Raw genomic sequence first — 16,900 nt, 5'->3', positions numbered from 1 at the left:
CCCTCGTTGCGATCCTTTCTCTCGCCCTCGTTGCGATCGAGACATTCCTTTTCTCTTGCCCTAGTTGCAATTGAGACCCTTATTCCCGTAGTTAGCTGAACTACGTTTTGCTCTGATTCTCATTCCCGATGAGATACGTAGGCATAAGACGCGATGTCTTAGCGAGCATATTTATCCTTAACCCTTAGGTACCCGAGCTACGAAGACTCTGATTCTCATATTCAGATGAGATACGTATGCAGTGGATGCGACATCCGTGCGAGTCATTTTCTTTGACCCTTTCTTTTAGTAAATAATACATTAGATATAACACACACCCTTTAGACAAGAAACAAACAAGAGTGGATCCCGTAGAGTACTACGGATGCGTAGGGGTGCTAATACCTTCCCTTCGCATAATCGACTCCCGAACCCAAGATTTGGTTGCGAGACCTTGTCTTTTCCTTTCCTTTCTCCAGGTTTACTTCGAGCGTTTCCTTTCCCTCCTTTGGGATAAATAACGCACGGTGGCGACTCTCCTGTCATCTTTTTCTTTCGCCGGTTAGTTTTTCGCATACCGTATTTTTCGGGCTGCGACAGCTGGCGACTCTGCTGGGGATCATGGTTTCCCTAAGCGAGTCCCTCCTAGCTTTTGTAGGTTTCTTGTTTATTGGGTGTTTATTCTTTTGTACAGTTATTTATTTTCAGCATTTACCTGCTTTACCTTATTGCATTCATGTACATATGTTTGCTGTATCTGCTGCCGTTTATCTGTTTGTTGGGTTGGGATTGTTCTATGAGAGATAAGCCCACTACCTAGGCTTGAGTGTACACATAGGTGTTAGAGTGGATAGTCATGAGGCTTGCATGGCATGTTGCTACGTTAAGTCGTTCATGAGACCCACATTCCAGACGAGGTTTCTGTTGGATATATTTTGTCCTATGGGTGTTCCATAACGACAGATATTCCTTTAGAAATCGTCGACTCTGGTGACCATTTCCCGAGAACTCAGTCGAGGCCTTTCCTCCGAGACGCGTTTATGTTAGCCCTGGTGGGCGCATTCTCGCTGCTCAATCCGAGGACCCCGAGACTGGGAACTTGCTTTAGGATATCCTGTTGAGGGGAGTCAGCAGAGGTCTTTTATCCCGTAATAATGCCAAACCTTCAGTGGTAAAAGTATTATTCTCGACTGAAGGGCTGAAGCTGACAAACTTCTGTTCTTAGAACCTACCAGTGAGGGGAGGGTTTGATCTCTACAGATACGGTTTCTGCCAGTGGTGCTGTGATGGTGACTTTGGTTCAGCCAAATTTATGGACATTTATTTCTGGGACGCCGGAGTTCTGTCCGTGGTTTATCAATGGGTTCCGTTTATTTCGGATCCCCGGGTTGAATTTGAAAGTACCTGTTCAGAGGATCTGACTGTCATCCGTTCAGTGGATGTTCCTGTGATGATAGTGATGTAATCTCCAGTTTCGTTTATTTCGGAATTCCCCAAGTCGGATTTATGGTGACTTAGTCCCGATGACTGTGACTAGTTCAGAGAATGGGTCTTCAGATGACTTGGTGGCGCAGTGACTTGCATTCATGCATTTGCATCGCATTCATCTGCATTTAACTCGTGTCTATCCGTACTCAGGGTCCACTTTTTGATTAAGATTCTGGTTGAGAGATGTGTCGCATCACGCGAAAAACCGGCGGGAAAAGAAGAAACAACAGAGCCGCCACCGTGCGTTATTTATCCCAAAAGAGGGAAAGGAAACGCTCAGAGTAAACCTAGGAAAGATCATGGTCTCGCGACCAAAGAGAATGGGTTCGGGAGTCGGTTATGCGAAGGGAAGGTATTAGCACCCCTACGCATCCGTAGTACTCTACGGGATCCAAGCACAAAAGGAAGGAAAAATGGTTGCTAAAACACTGCTCACACACACACACACACTGGCTGAAAGAGACGCAAGAAACTGACTGAAACTGACCCGGCAGGATACCGCATCCTGGGCCTACTTAGTCTATCAGGCATAGACATCAGAGTCGAAGTAGTTCGGACTGGGGAAACGACACATGCTCGCTAGGATATCGCATCCTATGCATACGTATCTCCTCGGACGAGAGAAGAATCAGAGCACTCGTAGCTCGGCTGACACGCACACAAACAAAACTAGGCAAAGGCAAACGTGGAGCCTGAATGCCAATCACTGGACTTACATCAGCATCCGAACCAAAACACACACAAAGAGGCAAACATGGAGCCTGACTGCCAATCACTGGACTTACATCAGCATCCGAACCAAACACACGCAAAGAGGCAAACGTGGAGCCTGACTGCCAATCACTGGACTTACATCAGCATCCGAACCAAACACACGCACACTGGAACCCAAATGCCACTCGATGGACTTACATCAGCTTCCAAGCACACAACAAGGCAAAACAAAGACACAGGCGCCCGGAGAGATCTGCTCATCTCCTGCCTACGTACCTCATCTGGTATGAGGATCAGGGCGACGTAGTTCCCCTACAGAGGGATAAAGGACTAGCCTAACCAGATAACAGAGGGAGACACAACTAGGGAGACTACAACTCGAGCCTAGATGTTATCATGCAAATCAACCCTAAGTTAAGGTTTCTAGCTAATTGGCACAGGGAGCCAGCCTATCCTAGACATGACTTGCACAGGAAGCAAGCCGCACACACACTTAACTTGCACAGGAAGCAAGCCAAGCAAAACCTAACTTGCACAGGAAGCAAGTCTAAGCTAACCCTAACTCGCACAGGAAGCAAGTCAAACAAACATACAAGCACAGGTAGCACACACTATACACAAGCAAGGGGCTCAAACAAGGTTAGGTTTTAGTCGAGGGGTCATATCAACCTCAACAAACAAACCTCTGGAACTGGGTGAATGTGCTCTTAACCTTGCCATTGAGGGGCTAAGGTGAAGCAGATGAAAGGTGAGTGAAGATAAGACTTCACAGCTCTTATCCCTGGCCTGGGAGAGCTTAAGACAAGAATGTGTGGGTTCAGAAAGTGGGAACCCTTCTACACATTTGATACTGACTCAACTGTGCAATTGCACAAGATCTTGGGTTTTTATCTGTAATGCATCAACACAGTGGTGTGAGCAAAACAGAAGACACACTGAATAGCAGGGGATAGGTTGCTTATCCCTTGGTTCTACCAATTGCCTCTTCACTTAGGAGGTCTTTGACTCTGTACAGGGACAAATGTAAACAGTCACAAACATTGCCTCTTAAGGAGGACTTCAGACAGTTGCCTGGCCAAGTAACAGGCCAGGTCTTCCAGACTACATGAAGATGAGGAATATACCTTAATGCAAATTGCTTATATAAGCAAAGCAAAGCAAAAGTTCACAAGGAACTGAGCAACTAAAAGCACCTGAAACAGTCAAGCAGATGTTAGTATGTAACTTCAAAACAAAGCAAAAGGAAACAGTCATCAACAGTTAATCAGAAGCAAATGGATGTGCAAGGCACAAGGCTTAAGGCATGTGAGCCAAGCCAACTACAAAACAAACAAGTTAGTCAATGATATTCAAACAAGCTCAATCAAATAGAAATGGTCTCATTGGTCATTTGTTGGTCAACCTGAAAAGATAAGCTCAAAGGTGAGTAACAGGACCACTAGGGCAAGCCTAGGGTCAAAAGAGAATGAAAAAGTCAAAACAGCAAAGGGCAAGTATCCAAAATCATGTTCAAACAATCAAGAATCAAAACCAATTGGGTTCACATTCATATCAATCATCATCATCATTTCATGAACAAATTAGGTCAAAGCATGGCATATGGAAGCTCATAGAAGTCAACAGAAAGACTTGCATCAAAACCAATCTCAAACATTTCCAAAAATCACCAAATAAATCATGATCAATCACAACCCACAGCATGGTAAGCATGTCAAATTTCATCTCACTTGGACAAGTGGAAGGCAGTCAATGAAAATCAGAAAGTCAAAGCAATTTTGAACATGCTCAAAGAAGTCAACCAAACATGCATCAACTTAGAAAAATCATAAATCAGAGATGGTGTATGATAAATGAATGGGACTAAAACCATGGCAAAGATGAGGATGTCTAGTTATCTCATGTAAAATTTCATGTCCATCTAATAAAGTATGAGGATTTCACAAATGCAATGGCAACATGTGTCACAAAAAGTCAACATTTGACCAAGCAGGGGAGAAAATCTCAAACAATTAGGAAATGCCACAAATAATTCCAAGAAAATTCACATGTAAACTAGACATACAAGAGTAGGTTCATGCAAAAAATCAGATCAATTGGAGGTCCAGAAGCATGGTATCAAAAATCATGAAGTTGCACATCAATGGTGTGACACAAATTGTCACACCCTAATTCAAAAAATCATAACCCACAAACCAGAAATGATAAATTCACAAACTCTACACCAAAATCACCATGAGTGTGTCTAGTTTAAGCACAAAAAGTTTGGGAGCCATTGGATAAAGTATCACCATTTCGCAAATGTTTTGGCAAAGTGTACAAAATATGCATAGATGTCACAAACCCTAATACCAATTAAAATCCATTGATCACAAAATTCTGAAAAAATTATGATAAAATACTAGAGGTCATGATGAGCATTTGGCAAAAAACCCCATGAAAAATGGATTTAAAATGAATGATTTATGAATTTTACAAGATTGGTGATCAAATGAAATAATTATTGAAATGAAAATGAATTAAATTGGATTAATTAAATGGCCGGATGGCAAAAGCGTAATATTGGACCTCATTAAACAAAACGACGCCGTTTAGGCGCGGCCATGGAAATGTTTTGATTGGCTCATGGGCCAACATGGCATGCAGCACGTGAGAAAGAGGAAAATCTGGGCAAATTAGGGTTCTTCCATGTACAGTACATCTCATCCCCTTCCCCAAATCGTGAATTTCAAAAACGCCCAGAAATTGGAATCCAACATATCACTAGAACCAGCACACCACACACATTAAGAATCCATCATCCATTTTTCTTAAAACACGCTAACACTCATGAACCGAAGCTAAACATATTCACACATCAGATTTCAAGTCAACATATCTTTTAGCATAGGCAACCATTTAACATGATTCAAACTTCAAAATGATTAGCATGGTGTGATTTAACTAAAGCATATCATGTTTTTTGGAATGGTTAAGGTCGAGGATTTACCAAATTTGAAGAACAGCTGTGGTGCAGTTGTTGTTTGGTCGTTTTGAAGTGAAACAGTTGCTCTTTATGCTTCTACAAGGTGGATGGAGGAAACGCCTTTGCTCGAAGAAGCTTGAAGATAACTTAATTCAAATCTGCCATGGAAGGGTGCTTTGGAAAACAGTTGCAATGAAGCTGCTTACAGATGGAAAAAAGTGGTTGCAAAGTGCTCACAAGGTTGCTTGGAAGGTGAATCGAGCAAGGCAAGGCTTGGTTCTTTGGAGGATTTTTGAAGACTTTGGAAAATGGCCAAAAAATGAATTTGAGAGAGAGTGATATTTTCTGAGTTAGATGGCTGCCACTAGGGGTTTCATTTGACAGAAAAAATGTTATACCTCTGCTGTTTTAGAGTACAAATCCAAGTTCATGGAAATATGGGATAGAGTTGTTGAAAAATGTACTTTCTTTCCAATTTTCAAGCAAGTTGGCATGGGTGTATGTACTTGCACGAATTTGACTTTGTAACATGACCAAAACCACATTTCTGAACTATTTCAATTGGCCAAATGGTTAGAAAATGATTATTTTGAAAAGTCAAAATCTCACTTTACTTGAAATTAATTCAAGTAAGTCAAAAAATGCCATTTTGATCCATAAGGTTTTGGTACATGAAAGTTACTTTTTTGGAAAGAGGGGATCAAATGTGACTTGTAGGAAAAAACCCCACCCAAATTGGCCAAATGGTTTGAGAGATATGGCCTTTTGAAGTTCAAGAATTTTTGAAAATGATTTGATCATATCTTGCCAACCATACATGGGAATTGAGTGTTCTTGGACTTTTTGGAAATGGGAGAACAAGATCTTCAACTTTCATGTTGGGCAAAAATTCATTTGAAGCTTGTATCATGATGTAAGTTTGAGGATCAAGACTTTCCATTTTGGGCAGGTTTCAATTACAGGTCCAGTTTCCATTTTTGGAAATTTCTGATCTGGCTTCAAATTCTTCCATGATGGTGTTTGACATGATATATGAGGCCTATTTGGACATGAATAAGCTCTCTCAAACCAAATCCCACCATCAAAACCATAAAATCAGACACAGTTGACCAAGTTTGACTTTTTAGGGTTTCTGACTGACTGTGCATTGACTGATGACTTCTGAACATTCAATCCTCGACCAAAACACTTCAAATGGATCCCTAAGTCATGTGAACATATTGGACCAACCCTAAGGCCTTGGCTCCTTGAGAATTGTGCTTGCTTGCTTGACTGACTGATCTCCTGACCAGTTTGACTTAATTTCTTGATTGGCTTGCACTTGAGGCAAATGGGACAATGCAATGCTATGCAGTGGACCATGTTATGCTATGACCTAATGTGAGAATGTATGTACAATGATGGGTGCAAATTTGAGGTGCTACAGCTGCCCCTATTCAATCAGCTGGGAACCCGAATGGATGAGAGCAACGGCTGTCAGACTTTCAGGGTAAACAGGGATTGAATACCAAGAACCGTAGAAATTTGCACAATACAGGGATCCACCAATGGAAACGTCCACTGGGATTTGATATTTGTTACTGGGTATATATTTTTTGGTTTTGTTTTCAAAGGGTACGGCCACATCCAGACATCACAACGATGGTGAATGGGAACAACAATCACAACTAGATGCCAACGGACAACTAGGAAAAACTCAACGTTTATCGGGACCAACGGAGAGGTAACCAGATGTTATTGAATGACTGGAAAAGATACAGCCATACGTCAACGGACGAAATGGGAAAAAACTCAACGTTTACCAAGACCAACGGAGAGGTAAACAACTGGGGACGACCAGGAAAAACTCGACGTTTATCGGGACCAACGGAGAGGTAACCAGACATTAATGAATGACTGGAAGAACTCGACCAGACATCGACGGATGAATGGGAGAAAACTCGACGTTTACAGACATCGAAAGATGATGTTTACAGACACCAAAAAAGACCGACCAGACATTTACTGATGGATGGGAGAAAACTCGACGTTTACAGACATCGAAAGATGATGTTTACAGACACCAAAAAGATCGACCAGACATTTACAGATGAATGGGAATACTCGACGTTTACAGACATCGAAAGATGATGTTTACAGACACCAAAAAGATCGACCAGACATTTACTGATGGATGGGAGAAAACTCGACGTTTACAGACATCGAAAGATGATGTTTACAGACACCAAAAAGATCGACCAGACATTTGCTGATGAATGGGAATAAGAGAAACACAACCAGACGTCAACGGACGACTGGGAAAAACTCGTCGTTTATCGACACCAACGGAGAGGAGGAAACTTCACTAGGGGAGGGACGACGTTATGAACATCGAAAGATGATGTTTACAGACATCAAAGAAGACCAGAAACTTACGCATGACTGGGAATCACCGAAAGATGGTGTTTACCGACACCAAGGAAAGCAAACACACGCGGGTGTTGACGGGATACTGAAATCCACAAGATGACCCGGGCAAGGCTGAACACTTGCAGGGGGGTCTCACTGGGGAGAAGCAGGCTTTCCTTTCACCAACGGATGAGGAAATAAACCTCTATGGGGATTATCAACACCAATTGTTGACTGGAGCAACTGTAGCAAATGCGTTGTACAGGTTGAACAAAAATCCGTCTCTGCAGGGAATACGGTCTAATGGGGTTTCGAACATATGAATGCATATGTTTGATTTTTCTATGGCGTAAAGCTCCATTTATGAATGGAAATGCTACGCGATTTTTGAGGATGCAATGGTTACTACATGCAAAATGCAAATGAACCCTGGCTAGGGAGCCGAAATGATCAGATACTCTGACTCTGTGGGGAGACTCCTCTTGGGGAAATACTCTGCGGGGAACTCTGCTTGGGGAACGGTAAAGCGACTTCACTGGGAGGAAGACTCAACCAATCTTCAGATAGGATAAACCCTGCTTTGAAGAATGTCTGTTACTCCGCTAGGGATAACCCACGCGATCCATAGGTAGAATCAACTCAGCTGGGGATGCTGATATCAGTCTACTACAGAAACCCGTCCAATCCACTGGTAGGATGAACTCTGCTGGAGAAATAAATGCTACTCCATTAGGGACGACCCAACCAATCCATATGTAGGAGAATCACTGCTGGAGATGTATTTCATGAGACCCGCTCCACTCGGGGAACTTGCTGAGGAAAAACCACACCATTCTGCTGAGGAGAACGATCCTAGTGGAGAGAACAACCATAGTGGTGAGAGTAACAACTCTGTTGAGGATGATAACACGTCATATCATACTGGAGATGAATTCCCACAAACCTGCTTGGGATAGGCACTCACGGCCATACTGGAGATAATAGCATCACAAAACCAATTGTTGGGGAACACACCAACAGTCTACTGATAGACTCCACTGGGGTGTTCCCGGGGAAAATAACTGCCAGGCGCTCAGCGGGGATTCTCAACTGGGGAAATCTGCAATCATAGGCCTGCTGGGGAGAAGCAATCCTTAGATCTGCTGGGGAAAGAAGGTACTGTCCACAGGTATCTCTGCAGGGGAAATAACTCTGATAGCTTCAATACTGGCTTGGGCTGGGGAGACGTCCTCCATCCTGAGAAACATTCTGCCCCTGCCCCTGCTGGGGACGTGATAACCTTCAGGCTCGCTGAGGAGACAACGATCTTGAATCTGCCAGGGAGATCACACTCTTAATCCTCTGGGGAGATACAGCTTGTTTGACAGGGGTGTCGGTCGACTCGTCGAACACTGGTATCCATCATCCACCCATAGTGTTGACTTTCCACTTTTAAGAACTCCCAGACTCTTCTGGACTTTTCTGCTCCATCATCTTGTATTCCCAACTCGTCCGTACTTCACGGAGGTTGAACTCTTGGGATTCATACATACTTTCCAATCATCAGACTTTGAAGAGTCTTCTTGATTAAATTTCCAGGATCGTTGTCATAATTCTTCACCGTCTTTTCACGGTTCATCTATCCCTTGCCCCTGGTTGGACTCTGAGGGGATCTCTTGTCAAAAAGGTTCATATTACCACTGGCAAGTGAATGAAGATATCTAACAGCACCTGCACAAGAGATCGTCAGATAAAAACGTGTCCCAGGCATGCCCCAGGTGTTCTGATATTTCAACACTTAGGTCACTCAGACTTCCAAGTAAGATTTCCAAATTTCAATCTCACAAGCATGCATCAGAAGGGACCTCTATGTTTCAAAAATGCAAATATTCTTATCAAAATGAATAGATGTTTTCGTAATCAAAACAGTGATGACACAAAAACAAAATTTATTTGACCGAGCACACGCTTTATTTGACTGGAATAAAAGATGGCTCACAATTGAGCAACACACAGGAAGCAAACCCTGGAAAGAGGTGATTGCACATAAAAGAAAAAAAATCTATCCTAATGGCAACGCGAAACTGTGATCCCATCGGGTTCCAACTCAGTTACACCTCATATGTCCTCAGGACTTTCCGCACCTTCTGTCTTCTGAACAAGACGCTTCCGATCGGTCTCTGTCGGAGATTATCCAAGTCATCATGAGCACAAATGATCATGCTAGACGCAGTTGTTCGTTTCATTCCCTCTTTTGCCTGGACCGCCCTTTCGGGTTTCAGTCCACCGGGATACCCTTTTTTGCCCAAGTCGCCCTTGCGGGTTTTCAACTTGCCGGGTGTACAGTTCTTTTCTTTTATTTTTATCCCTAACTTTTGCCCGAACCTTTCTCTTTTTCTTGGTTCGCCGGGATGCCCCTTTTTTTTGCCTGGACTCTTGATTCTTTTTGTCCAGCGGGTTTCTTTCACGAAGTATTTTCTAACTGCGTCCGCATTCACAGTGGATGGAAAATCGTCGTCATCCGTGGTTGTCAACTACAAGGTTCTGTCAGGGGAAACCTTCTTGACCACAAATGGACATTCATAACTGCTCATCCATTTGCCCCACAATCGTCTTGAGGAGGAATGATCTTTTTTCAACCAACTCTTCCACGTGGTACACGCGAGGTCACACTTCTTGGTTAACAACATGCTTCGTTCACTGGGTACAATTGCCCCATGCCAGGTAACTGTCAGCCCTTTCCCTCAGTTGGGCTCAACGTGTCATTCCGAGTCCTTATCCATTCAGTCTTCTCTGATTTCTCATATTTCTGTGAGGAAGACACTGCCCCAGGTAGATACACATCCCTAGGTTCAATATCCAGGATACAGACTTTATGTTCAGCCACCATTGTTGGTGCAACCAACTGTGATCTGGGAAGCACTAACTTATTCACCTCATCTCCTTCCCCCTCAGACATCGGAATCCGTTCGGATTCGGGGTCAGACCCCTCCTCCGGGATCAGTCACTCTCAATCTTTCGATTTGAGTACCTCGAGATGTCCTCATCAGGGACCTCAAACTTCCTTGGTTGATAACCTTTCCATGGGTTGCTACTAGCTTCTTAAACACATATCTGATCAGATCCATTTTGGACATCCACCAAGTGGCATGAATCAGCATACACTGTCTCAATCGGCGAGCAGCCTATGCCGAAGTACATCAAGTTTTTTTCGAACAGTGAGTGTATTGTTTCACAGTCGATAAACTTTTTGCTTAGGTAAATTGCATACTCTTTTCGACAAGACTAGTCATGCTGACTCAATACGCACCTCGTAGACCCCTCGAGGGTTATCAAGTACCGGATTAACAGTTATTTCTTTCACTGAGGTATCGGAATCAGAGGTTCCTACAACTTACCCTCTTTTTTTTTTTTTTTTTTTTTTTTTTTTTTTTTTTTTTTTAGCAGGATCGACCTCGATTCCTCTGATTCGCTCACAACAAGCCTCGGTAGCTTGATGGACAACACTCCATAAGTGCACTGATTCAGACTCAAAAGTATGAGTTATCTCAATCGGTCAAACAACTTGCCCCAAGTCTACTGGATGCCCCTGTTCTGCTTGGGACTTTGCCATCATGTCATCAACATGGCATTTGCTTTCACGATGAATCATATCACGAAACAAAGTCACCGTAGACATCTGATACGTGGCACCGGCCTCATGTGACGGAACGACATCAACTTAGAACAAGAAGGTGCCCCTTGTGTGATGGACCTGGTTTACTTCATATCATCTAGCAACAATTCAATCTGGTCTGGGCCAAGAAGTCATCCATGAAGATAAACACTGAGACCTGAGCCATATAATCAACCAATACCTCATTGTGATGTGCCGGGAATCCATCTTTCAGATTAGCTCTGCTCGCATCTTGATAGTCTATTCACACCTTCTCTCTTTCTCATCCTTTGTCGGCCTCAGCTTTTGCACAGTCTCCTCCTGATGGTAGTTTATGCCCCAAAACATTGGTATCCCACCTTGGTGTATCTAGATACAACCAGGCACATGTATCAACCTTCTCTTTCAAAAGGGCTACCATTCTGCTCTTGACTTGCCTCTGAAACGACCTCAGCTTTTCGCTTTCTAACCTCGGCGGAGCTTGGAGTAACAATCTTGAATCGCTCCTCGTGTGGTTGAATCACCTTCTCCTCTTGTTTCAATGACCTGGCTAATTCCAGCAAATCACAATCTTCTTCGCCTTTTTCTCTGGCATGATAGATCGAATTGTCGAAGTCATACAGAGGTGTAACCAAATCGTTATCGGTGAGATCAGGAGAGTAATCACTTTGGAACGAGACAAAATCAAAAGGAAAGAGAATGAAAAAAACGTTGCCATTTTTATTTGTTTTTTTCCTTTTTTAAATTGCAAAATTAAATGAAAAATAGGGAACACCGCCTTTAACTACAAAAACATCCATTCATCACTGATGCAAAATGTTGCATAATGAAACACATGAGATGGCCCTTACAATGGACCATTACGTTTCGGGCAAAACGTATGGCTTTCATGCAAACAAAAATTGAAAAACAGAAATACTACTCTTCAGAATGAGTGACAGTGATGCTTTTGGAGTCCTTCCAGTTTCTTGGTACGCACGACTTTATCCACAACTCGAGTTCGCGGTCGCTGTCAACATCTTCACCCACTGAACGGGCATGACCAGGATCCAACATTCCTGCACTGACGAAGGCGTACAGTGGACGACATCCTCTGTCTGGTCTAGACGACTCTAAATCCGGCTGATAACCGACTCCAAACATGTCTGCTTTTACCACGATGTCAATGATCCTCCCCCAGCCTTGGGCCTCTTTGTTCTTCACCACTTCCAGAGCTTGTTTATAAGAAGAAATGGACAGCTTCTTCTTTTTCCCAGCGACAAAGGCATTCTCCACCTGGACGGTTTCAACTGCCAGACTGGGTGCTTTACATCTTTCATTGTCCATTTCTACTTTCTTCATCTTCTGGGTCGGGTCCTTCATCAACACACACCCTTCTGTAGTGACAGTCGCACAAGCATTATCAACAGCAGGGAAGGCTCCATCCCGTAGCAGAAGTTTTGGAACCATAGCCATTGGACCTTTTAGCTGACCCTCTTCAATCACTTCTATTCCTTTCTTGACCTTTTTCATCATCTTTACCTTTACCGGTCCCTGCCTGAGTACGGGGTTGACATCCTCATTCATTATCTGGGCCAAGCTGATAGCCTTGGAGTCCACCAGATCTTGGACAATATGCTTAAAAGCTCTGCAACCTTCAATGCTGTGTCCGGATGCCCCAGAGTGAAACTCGCACTTGGCACTCTCATCATAGTTTGCAGGTCTCCGCTGCTGTTCTATAGGAATCAAAATCCTCGGCCGAACTAATCCCAGATTTCTCAGCCTTTGGAAAAGAAGGGCATAAGTCACAGGTGGTTCCTCAAACTGACGATCCTCATTCTTCTTCTTCACCTGGCTCTTAGCTCCCGGTGTCTTCTGTTGAGGTGGCAGTTGTTGCTGTTGAGCAGGCGGATTGTTGACAGGAGTGGTCACAGTGGCAGCATAAGGATGATAACGATCTTTACTACGTTCTTTCTTTGCAGGCACACCAACTGGCTCAACTTCCCTCTTGAATGGACCACTGTCGGAGGATTTCCTTGCTACAGTACCAGAAGGTTTGTTCACTTCGGAGGACGGAGCCTTCCCCTGGACTTTCTTCACTATCAGCCATTTCTCGATCCTTTCCAATCTTTCAGACATGGCTTTCTGCCCCAAGGCAAGTCCTTGCACAACACTGAACAACTCCCTCATCATCTCTTTCAGTTCAAGGATATCGGCGTTGAGAAGATCCATCAGCTTGGATTTGTTGACCCCCAGCAGGTTATCTGAACAGACGAGCTATGCGCACCGGTTGAATACTAAAACCTACAAAACAACAAATGGGTTAGTATGACTCACACATGCAATGTCTGTCCGTACTAGGAATAATCAGACTTGTTTTTTTTTGTGTTTTTTTTTTTCATTGAGACAGATAAAATTTTATTGACAACATTTTGACATCCGGATGTCTCTCAACCTGAGTCTTAGTTAAAAAATAATGGACCCTGAGTACGGACAGACAGGAGTTGAATGCAGATGAATGCGAGATGATATGATGCAAATGCATGAATGCAGGCCCTTGTGCCACCAAGTCATCTGAAAGCCCAACACTTCTCTGAACCAGTCATATCTGTGGGATCAAGTCACCATAAATCCAACTTGGGGGGTTCCGAAATAAACGGAACCGGAGATTATATCACTATCTTCACAGGAACAACCACTGAACGGGTGACAAACGGATCCTCTGAACAAGTACTCTCAACTCAGCCCGGGGATCCGAAATAAACGGAACCCGCTGATAAACCACGGACAGAACTCTGGCGTCCCAGAAATAAATGCCCCATAATTCACAGTCACCATCAGTACCAAGAGTCACCAACAAATCACCAACCAATCAGCAACTGTACCTGTAATGATCAAACCCTCCCCACTCACGGGTGTTATCTAGGCCAGGGTAAAGTCGAAGAGAAACGCAGCATAAATAACCTTTCGCAGAATACCATCATATACACACCTGAAGTATGTAACGACAATATCCCACCAGGGTCTGAACTGCTCGTGATATCAATGTTCCGCTAAGTGGCGCAATACCACCCGCTTCCCATGAATCACTCTATTCCTAAGTATCCTAAATTTCACTCATGGCCTGGGTATTGGGCCTTTTACCTCAAGTAACTCCCACCCCAACAGAGAGACACAGCACAACCAACAGATGAATATGGATGCAAACATTAATGCAAACAATAAATGCAAGCAGTAAATGCAAATATATACAAATGAATGCAATAAATACAACAAACAGCAACCAAAACCCTAACCTAGAGAGCGCTAGGAGAGACTCGCTCAGGGAAGATGGACCAGCACAGGTCAACTTCTCTATTATCCCCAGCAGAGTCGCCAGCTGTCGCATCACGTGAAAAACCGGCGGGAAAAGAAGAAACAACAGAGCCGCCACCGTGCGTTATTTATCCCAAAAGAGGGAAAGGAAACGCTCAGAGTAAACCTAGGAAAGATCATGGTCTCGCGACCAAAGAGAATGGGTTCGGGAGTCGGTTATGCGAAGGGAAGGTATTAGCACCCCTACGCATCCGTAGTACTCTACGGGATCCACGCACAAAAGGAAGGAAAAATGGTTGCTAAAACACTGCTCACACACACACACACACTGGCTGAAAGAGACGCAAGAAACTGACTGAAACTGACCCGGCAGGATACCGCATCCTGGGCCTACTTAGTCTATCAGGCATAGACATCAGAGTCGAAGTAGTTCGGACTGGGGAAACGACACATGCTCGCTAGGATATCGCATCCTATGCATACGTATCTCCTCGGACGAGAGAAGAATCAGAGCACTCGTAGCTCGGCTGACACGCACACAAACAAAACTAGGCAAAGGCAAACGTGGAGCCTGAATGCCAATCACTGAACTTACATCAGCATCCGAACCAAAACACACACAAAGAGGCAAACGTGGAGCCTGACTGCCAATCACTGGACTTACATCAGCATCCGAACCAAACACACGCAAAGAGGCAAACGTGGAGCCTGACTGCCAATCACTGGACTTACATCAGCATCCGAACCAAACACACGCACACTGGAACCCAAATGCCACTCGATGGACTTACATCAGCTTCCAAGCACACAACAAGGCAAAACAAAGACACAGGCGCCCGGAGAGATCTGCTCATCTCCTGCCTACGTACCTCATCTGGTATGAGGATCAGGGCGACGTAGTTCCCCTACAGAGGGATAAAGGACTAGCCTAACCAGATAACAGAGGGAGACACAACTAGGGAGACTACAACTCGAGCCTAGATGTTATCATGCAAATCAACCCTAAGTTAAGGTTTCTAGCTAATTGGCACAGGGAGCCAGCCTATCCTAGACATGACTTGCACAGGAAGCAAGCCACACACACACTTAACTTGCACAGGAAGCAAGCCAAGCAAAACCTAACTTGCACAGGAAGCAAGTCTAAGCTAACCCTAACTCGCACAGGAAGCAAGTCAAACAAACATACAAGCACAGGTAGCACACACTATACACAAGCAAGGGGCTTAAACAAGGTTAGGTTTTAGTCGAGGGGTCATATCAACCTCAACAAACAAACCTCTGGAACTGGGTGAATGTGCTCTTAACCTTGCCATTGAGGGGCTAAGGTGAAGCAGATGAAAGGTGAGTGAAGATAAGACTTCACAGCTCTTATCCCTGGCCTGGGAGAGCTTAAGACAAGAATGTGTGGGTTCAGAAAGTGGGAACCCTTCTACACATTTGATACTGACTCAACTGTGCAATTGCACAAGATCTTGGGTTTTTATCTGTAATGCATCAACACAGTGGTGTGAGCAAAACAGAAGACACACTGAATAGCAGGGGATAGGTTGCTTATCCCTTGGTTCTGCCAATTGCCTCTTCACTTAGGAGGTCTTTGACTCTGTACAGGGACAAATGTAAACAGTCACAAACATTGCCTCTTAAGGAGGACTTCAGACAATTGCCTGGCCAAGTAACAGGCCAGGTCTTCCAGACTACATGAAGATGAGGAATATACCTTAATGCAAATTGCTTATATAAGCAAAGCAAAGCAAAAGTTCACAAGGAACTGAGCAACTAAAAGCACCTGAAACAGTCAAGCAGATGTTAGTATGTAACTTCAAAACAAAGCAAAAGGAAACAGTCATCAACAGTTAATCAGAAGCAAATGGATGTGCAAGGCACAAGGCTTAAGGCATGTGAGCCAAGCCACCTACAAAACAAACAAGTTAGTCAATGATATTCAAACAAGCTCAATCAAATAGAAATGGTCTCATTGGTCATTTGTTGGTCAACCTGAAAAGATAAGCTCAAAGGTGAGTAACAGGACCACTAGGGCAAGCCTAGGGTCAAAAGAGAATGAAAAAGTCAAAACAGCAAAGGGCAAGTACCCAAAATCATGTTCAAACAATCAAGAATCAAAACCAATTGGGTTCACATTCATATCAATCATCATCATCATTTCATGAACAAATTAGGTCAAAGCATGGCATATGGAAGCTCATAGAAGTCAACAGAAAGACTTGCATCAAAACCAATCTCAAACATTTCCAAAAATAACCAAATAAATCATGATCAATCACAACCCACAGCATGGTAAGCATGTCAAATTTCATCTCACTTGGACAAGTGGAAGGCAGTCAATGAAAATCAGAAAGTCAAAGCAATTTTGAACATGCTCAAAGAAGTCAACCAAACATGCATCAACTTATAAAAATCATAAATCATAGATGGTGTATGAT

This window comes from Lathyrus oleraceus, chromosome 3 (genome assembly GCF_024323335.1).
Source record: "Lathyrus oleraceus cultivar Zhongwan6 chromosome 3, CAAS_Psat_ZW6_1.0, whole genome shotgun sequence".
NCBI lineage: Eukaryota > Viridiplantae > Streptophyta > Magnoliopsida > Fabales > Fabaceae > Lathyrus > Lathyrus oleraceus.
Note: the sequence above shows the minus strand (reverse complement) of the source record.